The 7,828-nt window shown below is 35.8% G+C and overlaps 1 pseudogene; it reads left to right on the forward strand.

The window, feature by feature from the left end:
• The first annotated feature begins 1,406 nt into the window (after positions 1-1,406).
• On the forward strand, positions 1,407-2,313 carry LOC125124628 (olfactory receptor 7A17-like; annotated as a pseudogene).
• Positions 2,314-7,828: the final 5,515 nt, after the last annotated feature.

Raw genomic sequence — 7,828 nt, forward strand, 5'->3', positions numbered from 1 at the left:
TTTCTCTAAAAAAAAATTATGTTGAACATCTTTTCAATTATCTTTGGGCCATCCATATGTCCATAGATTTTCTGCCCATTTTTGCTTGGGCTGTTTTTGTTGTTGTTGAGTTGTATGAGTATTTTGGAAAGAATATGATAGAAGATAATATGAGAAAAAGAATGTATGTATGCGTATGACTGGGTTGCTTTTCTGTACAGCAAAAATTGGCACAACATTGTAAATCAGCAGTATTTTAAAAATTAAAAATTAAAAAAAGATGAAGCCACATGTTTACATGTTTAGAGGAGACTTAACAACTGGAATATAGATAGTACAGTTTCTGGGAAAGATAATCCAATATTAACATCTTGCCTTGTATCACTGTTTTCCTAATTATTGTGGCTAAGGGTGAAAATAGCCTGGTAGTAGCATCATCCAGGAGGCTACAGTTTGTGTGTGTGTGTATGTGTTGTTGTTGTTGTTGTTGTTGTTGTTGTTGTGGGGCATGAACACTTCTCAATGCAAAGAATAGGATACCTGAGCCCATATTCTCCAATTTACAGGTGCTGCAAATGACTCCATTTACAGGTGCTGTAATATTAACCAACATATAAAAACATGAAGGTGGCCCATTTCAAATCACAGGATTTTGTGGACACAAACTAATAAAGTGCAAGTAACAACATGAGAACCAGGGACTCCCTGTGATTTGAAGTTTCAGTGGTAGCAGAGAGGCCACCTTGTCCCTCCAAATACTCTGACAGCATCTATCATAGCTCTCACTCATGTACATTCCCCTGGACACAATGACTTTTGAGCCTTGATTTTCTGAAAGTAGTCCCTTTTCAGAGCCATTGCCCTGGCCGTTCCCTCTGACCAGCACACACTTCTCTCAGATAGACTTATGTGTCCTTTCTCTCTTTCCTGTGGTGTCTGTTCAAATGTTTGCAGTTTACCTAATGATTCAGAAAAAAAAAAAACATTAACTCTCTTCTTATACCCAATTTATTTATTTCACAGCAACTGTCACCATCTGATAATTGTATGATTTTTTTCTCCTTATAATCTTTCTCCATTGTAGAACTACAGGGAACATTGTCAATCAGCACCCTCTACTCTTTGCCTAGATGTTGGTCAAACCTCAATTTATATTTCCCAAATATATGACAGAATTTCTCATTAAAAGTATAGAATGCATGACCACTTGAACAAAAGGCTGAATGCAGGATAGGAATTCCTATTCAGAGGTAGCATGGGGGTCAATTAAAGAGGAAAGTTTCACACAAATTTTATAGTTTTTTTTCAAATGCAAAATATAAATACTAGAATTTCAACTAAGTCACCAATGAAAATTCTTGAGAAACTTAGTTATACTATTTTTTTTCTGGCAGTCACCTCCAATACATGCAACTAAGGAATGACACATGAATTTCAGAATTGCTTCTTCTAGGATTATCGAAGGAAACAGAACGCAGCCCCTCATACTTGGGCTTTTCTTATCCATGTACCTGATCACTGTATTTGGATATCTGCTCCTCATCCTGGCTGTTATCTCATACTCCTATCTCCACATGCCCATGTACCTTTTTCTCTCCAATCTGTCCTTCACAGACATCTGTTTCACCTCCACCACCATCCTAAAGATACTGATGAATGTAAAGACAAAGATCAAAGTTATAACCTATAAATGCTGCATCACCCAGATATAATTTTCCTACTCTTTGCTTCACTGGAAAACTTTCTTCTTGCTGCAATGTCCTATGACTGCTTTGTGGCTATCTTCCACCCTTACACTACAGTCATCATGAAACTCTGGCTCTATGAATTGTGGTTCTGGTGTCCTGGATGATAAGTGTCCTGAATTCCTTGTCACAGAGCCTAATGGTGTTGTGGCTACCCTTCTGTACAAAAGTGGAAATCCCCCACTTTTTCTGTGAAATTAATCAGGTGGTCCAACTTGCTTGTTCTGACACATTTCTTAATGACATGGTGACGTATTTTGCAGCTGAGATGTTGCATGGTGCTTCCCTCAGTGGGATTCATTACTCATATTCTAAAATAGTTTCTGCCACATGAGAAATCACATCAGTGCAGGGGAAGTATAAGGCATTTTCCACTTGTGCATCTCACCTCTCAGTTGTCTCATTATTTTATTGTACAGTCTTAGGCATATACTTTAGCTCTGCTGGTACTCACAGCTCACACACAAGTGAAATTGCCTCAGTGATGTACACTGTGGTCACACCTATGCTGAACCCCTTCATCTACAGTCTGAGGAACAAAGACATAAAGAAAGCTCTGAAAAGAATCATTGGGATAACTGTTACATAAGGGCTAATTTTCCTGGGACTGAAGGAGTGCCTATTATTTTAGGGCTCAAAATTCAGAGATAGGTATTGCTATCCTCTGATCAGATTGTTGAAGAAGAAATTTCTCCTTCTATTTTTCCTGAAATTTCCATTTATTTGAACTAAACTCCTCTACACAATTTAAATCACTCATTTTGTAAAGCTTCTTTGGTGTATAAACAGCTTCCCCTTTGTCCATATTCATATATTCATATTTATAAGTAAATTTTCACATTCCAAAGTTTTTCCCAAGCTTGGATCAGAAATATCTGGTAGTTCCTGTTGTAGCTCAGCAGGTTAAGAATCCTGTGTTGCTGCAAGCTGCAGGCATAGGTCACAGATGTGGCTTGGATATCATGTTGCTCTCGCTGTTGTGTAGGCCAGCAGCTGCAGCTCCAATTAGACCTCTAGCCTTGGAACTTCCAGTGCTACTGGTGTGGCTGTAAAAAGAGAAAGAAGAAGAAATAATAAATATTTGAAAAATTGCATATCTTATATAGGTCAAATTGGATTTCTTAAAAATAATTTTGTTCTCAAATGACCTGTATCATACCATGTAATTTTTCCCTAATTTTCCTGAAGGGAGAATCATGAGGTATAAGACTTACATGGGCAAAAAACTATACTTGTCAACTATGATCATTTATGCGATATCATTGTAGAGGAAAATATGAAGTTCAGATTTTACTTTAGTCTATCACTTATTTCATTATTACCTTAACCTCTCTTCTTCAAAATATAGACTGTAACATTGCTCCATTTAATTCTCAGCATTTTGAAGTGTTACTATTGGCTAATAATGTCTGAGGCACTAACCTGGTCTTGTGCTACTATGACAAGACCACACAGATATTTCTCTTACCAAGTCTATGCTGTGGCTGGATTGGCCCTGTGGTTCTTATTATGAATGCAAGATGCATTTCAGCAATATCTATTGGGGAAATAAAAAAAATAAATTCACAAGTCCTAGAGGGTACACAGCATGCCCAAGGGCCAGGCAGATAGGTCTCTGGTAGAGATCTAAAGAGATGGAGAGAAGAATAAGGCATCAACTAGGGGATCCGCCTTATTGGGTTCAGGGGTGGGGGAGTGGCTAGGATTCTACTAGTTCACACTTTATTGGTGAATTTAAAACATAAGCATGGAATTAGGGCATGCAAGTGGAAATTAGGTTCACACATGCTACCCCATATATGTTTACTCAAGGCTTTTTAAAAGAGGAAGTTCATAGGTGGGAGTAGCCTATGTATTTATCTAGTATCTATGTCATTCAGCTGACAATATGATTATTTGACATGGTTACCTTTTTTTTGTTTTTGTTGTTTTCTTTTTGGTTTTTAGGACTGTGTCTACAGCGTATGGAAGTTCCCAGCCCAGGGGTTGAATCAGAGCTTCAGCTGCCAGCCTACAACAGAGCCACAGGAATGCAGGCTGAGCTGTGTCTGCGACCTACACTGGAGCTCACAGCAACACCTGATCCTTGACTCACTGAGTGAGGCAAGAGACTGAAACCACATCCTCATGGATGCTAGTCAGTTTTGTAATGAGCTGAGTCACAACAGGAACTCCAACATGGTTAGCTCTGAAATGGATGATTCAGAAACCAAAAGCTGAATTTCAGGCGCTTATATAAAAAAACTTAATGTCAGATACTTACACTGCAAGTATGCATTCTTCTGGTTTTATTTCACTATTCACCTTAGTGTCCAGAATGTCTACCATAGTCATTGGCAAAAATTTGATTATCAAATATATATCTTCCAATGAAGTCTACAAGAAAAGACAAATTGTGATAAATTGACTGATATGATCTTAGTGTTAATTTACAAATGACCATAAATATAAGGAAGCAAAATGTCAAACAACACATTTTGGTACTAAGCAAAATATTTCTTTTCATACTTCACATTGATTTATTAAAGCATGGAGGTTGTAGAGGCCACAGGTTGAAGAGGTTTATTCACTGAGGTGAGGAATTGGTTACCACATGTTATGTGTTTATTTATTATCATTCTATTTCTGCTTGAAAACTTCTAATGCTATCTACTATACAACTCTACTGTTCAAGGAAATATTTCCCATTTTAATTTTTTATTATTTTATTTGAGTATAATTGACTTACAAAGTTGTATTAATTTCAGGTGTACAGCAAAATTATTATGTCAAACATATACATATATCTATTTCCCACATAGGTTAATACTGATTAAGTATATTTCTCTGTGCTATACAGTAGGTCTTTGTTAATTGTCTATTTTAAATACAGTGATGTTATACTCATCCTTCCAATTTATTCATCCCCCTCCCATGGATTCCACGATGGTATTTGCAATAGCCAAGACATGGAAACAACCGAAATGTCCATCGAAAGAGGAGTGGATAAAGAAGATGTGGCACATATACACAATGGAATATTACTCATCCATTAAAAGGAATGAAATGGCATTTTAGCAACATGGATGGACCTAGAAATTATCATGCCAAGTGAAGTCAGTCAGACAATGAGACACCAGCATCAAATGCTATCACTGAAATGTGGAAAAAAAGGACACAATGAACTTCTTGGCAGAACAGATACTGACTGACAGACATTGAAAAAATTATGGTCTCTGGAGGAGACAGTTTGGGGGGTGGGGGGTTATGCTGGGGGTGTTGAATGGAAATTCTATAAAATTGGATTGTAATGATCATTGCACAACTATAAACATAATAAATTCATTGAGTGATAAAAAAAGAAATTTGTGTTAGATTCTATTTTATAAATAAGTTTTGTATCTTTTTTTGATTCTTCACATAAGTGATATCATTTGATACTGTCTTCCTCTGACTTCCTTAACTTAGTATGATTATCTCTAGGTCCATCCATGTTGCTGCAAATGACATTATTTTGTTGTTCTTTATGGCTGAGTAATGCTCCATTGTATATATGAACCACATTTTCCATTGATAGACATTTAGGTTGCTTCCATGTCGTGGCTATCTTAAATTCTGCTTCAATGAATAATGGGATATTCATTATACCTCCCTGGGGTTCATGTATCTTCTTGAATAATAGTTTTCTCAGATAGATACCCAGGAGTAGGATTCCTGGATCATATGTTAGTTCTATTTATATAAACACTTATTTAAGGAAACTACATGCTGTTCTCCACAGTGGTTGCACCAATTTACATTCCAAACAGAAGTGTAGGAAGTGTCCCTTTTCTCTGCCCTGTCTCCAGCATTTATTGTTTTGTAGACTTTTAGATGATGGTCATTTTGGCTGGTGTAAGGTGGTACCTCATAGTAATTTTGATTCGCATTTCTCTAATAATTAATGATGTTGAGCATATTTTCCTGTGTTTTTTGACCATGTGCATGTCTTATTTGAAGAAATGTAATTTAGCTCTTCTGCCAATTTTTAATTTTTTTATATTGAGCTGCATGAAAGGATTACATGTTTTGGAGATTAGGCCCTTGTAGTTTGCATCATTTGCAAAATTTTCATCTATTCAATGGGTTGTATTTTCATTTTGGTTTTTTATGGTTTCCTTTATTGTGCAAAATCTTTTTATATTAATTAGGTCCCATGGGTTCATTTTTGTTGTTATTATCATATACTAGGAGGTGAATCTAACAAGATGTTGCTGTGATTTGTGTCAAAGAGAATTCTGCCTATGTTTTCCTCTAGGATTTTATAGTATCTGGCCTTACTTTTAGGTCTTTAATCCATTTTGAGTTTATTTTTGTGTTTGGTGTTAGAGAGTGTTTGAAATCTCTTCCTTCATATGTAGATTTTCTGTTTTCCCATCTCTATTTATTGAAAAGGCTATCTTTCTTCCACTGTATATTCTTGCCTCCTTTGTCATGGATTAGTTGATGATAGGTGAGGGGATTTATTTCTGTTTATCCTGTTACACTGATCTATATGTCTGTTTTTGTGCCAGTAGCATATGGTTTTGATGACTCTAGCTTTGTAGCGTGGTCTGAAGTCAGGGATCCTGAGTCCTCCAGCTCCACTCTTCTTTCTCAGGATTAGCTTTGGCTATTTAGGGACTTTTGTGTTTCCATACAAATTAAAAAAAATTGTTCTAGTCTTGTGAAAAATGCCAATGGTAATTTGATAGGGATTGTATTGAATCTATAGATCACCTTGGGTTTTATAGTCATTTTGGCAATACTGATTCTTCTAGTCCAAGAGCATGGTATACCTTTCCATCTGTGTCATCTTTGATTTCTTTCATCAGCACCTTATAGTTTTCAGAGTAGAGGTCTTTTGACTTTTTAGGTAGATTTATTCTTTTTGAGGCAATGGCAGATGGGATTGTTTCCCTAACTTCTCTTTCTGATAATTCATGTTAGTATATAGAAATTCAGCCAATTTCTGTGTCATAATTTTGTATCCTGCAACTTCACCAAATTCATTGATGATCTATAAGAGTTTTCTGGTAGTGTATTTCAGGTATCTAGGTATATCATCATGTAATCTATAAATACATATAAGTTTTAGTTCTTTTACAATTTAGATTCATTTTCTTTCTTTTCCTTCTCTGGTTGCCATGGCTAGGACTTCCAAAACTAGGTTGAATAACAGCAGTGAAAGGGTATATCCTTTTTTTGTTCCTAATACTAGCAGAACTGCTTTCAGTTTTCACCTTTGAGAATGATTTTAGCTGTGGGTTTATCACATATGGCTTTTATTATGCTGAGTTATTTTCCCTCTAGGCCCATTTTCTGGAGAGTTTTTTTATCAGAAGTGAGTATTGAACTTTGTCAAAAGGTTTTCTGCATCTATTGAGGTGACCATATGTTTTTTACTCTTTAGTTTGTTAATGTGATATATCACACTGACTTGTAGATATTGATTTGTGGATATTGAAAAATCTTTGCATCCCTGGGTTAAATCCCCCTTGATCATGTTGTATGGTCCTTTTAGTATATAGTTGGATTTGGTTTGGTAATATTTTCTTGCATATTTTCACATCTATGTTCACCAGTGATATTGGCCTGTAATTTTCTTTTCTTTTTTGTGGTATCATTATTCGGTATTTGTATCAGAGCGATAGTGGCCTTATAGAATGTGCCTGGGAGTGTTCCTTCACCTGCAAATTTTTTGGAAGAGTTTCAGAATAATAGGTGTTAACTCTTCTCTGATATTTGATAGAATTCTCCTGTGGAGGTGCTGTACTTCTGTTTTTTGGAAATTTTTAAATCACATTTTCAATTTGAGTACTTGTGATTGATCTATTCAAATTTTCCAGTATTCAGTCTTAGTAGGTTGTACCTTTGTAAGAATCTGTCCACTTCTTATAGACTGCCCATTTTATTGGCATATATTTGATTATTGTGGTTTCTTATGATCCTTTGTATTTCTGTGGTGTCATGACTAAATTTTAACTTGAAATCTGCTGATTAGCAATGTTGATTAATCTAGTACCTTAGTCCTTCCTTGCTCCAAAAAAAAAAAAACATATTCAAGGGTACTAGAAAGTAGTATATGGACATATTTTGGAGCCCTT

The sequence above is a fragment of the Phacochoerus africanus genome, chromosome 4 (assembly GCF_016906955.1).
Source record: "Phacochoerus africanus isolate WHEZ1 chromosome 4, ROS_Pafr_v1, whole genome shotgun sequence".
In the NCBI taxonomy this organism is placed as follows: domain Eukaryota; kingdom Metazoa; phylum Chordata; class Mammalia; order Artiodactyla; family Suidae; genus Phacochoerus; species Phacochoerus africanus.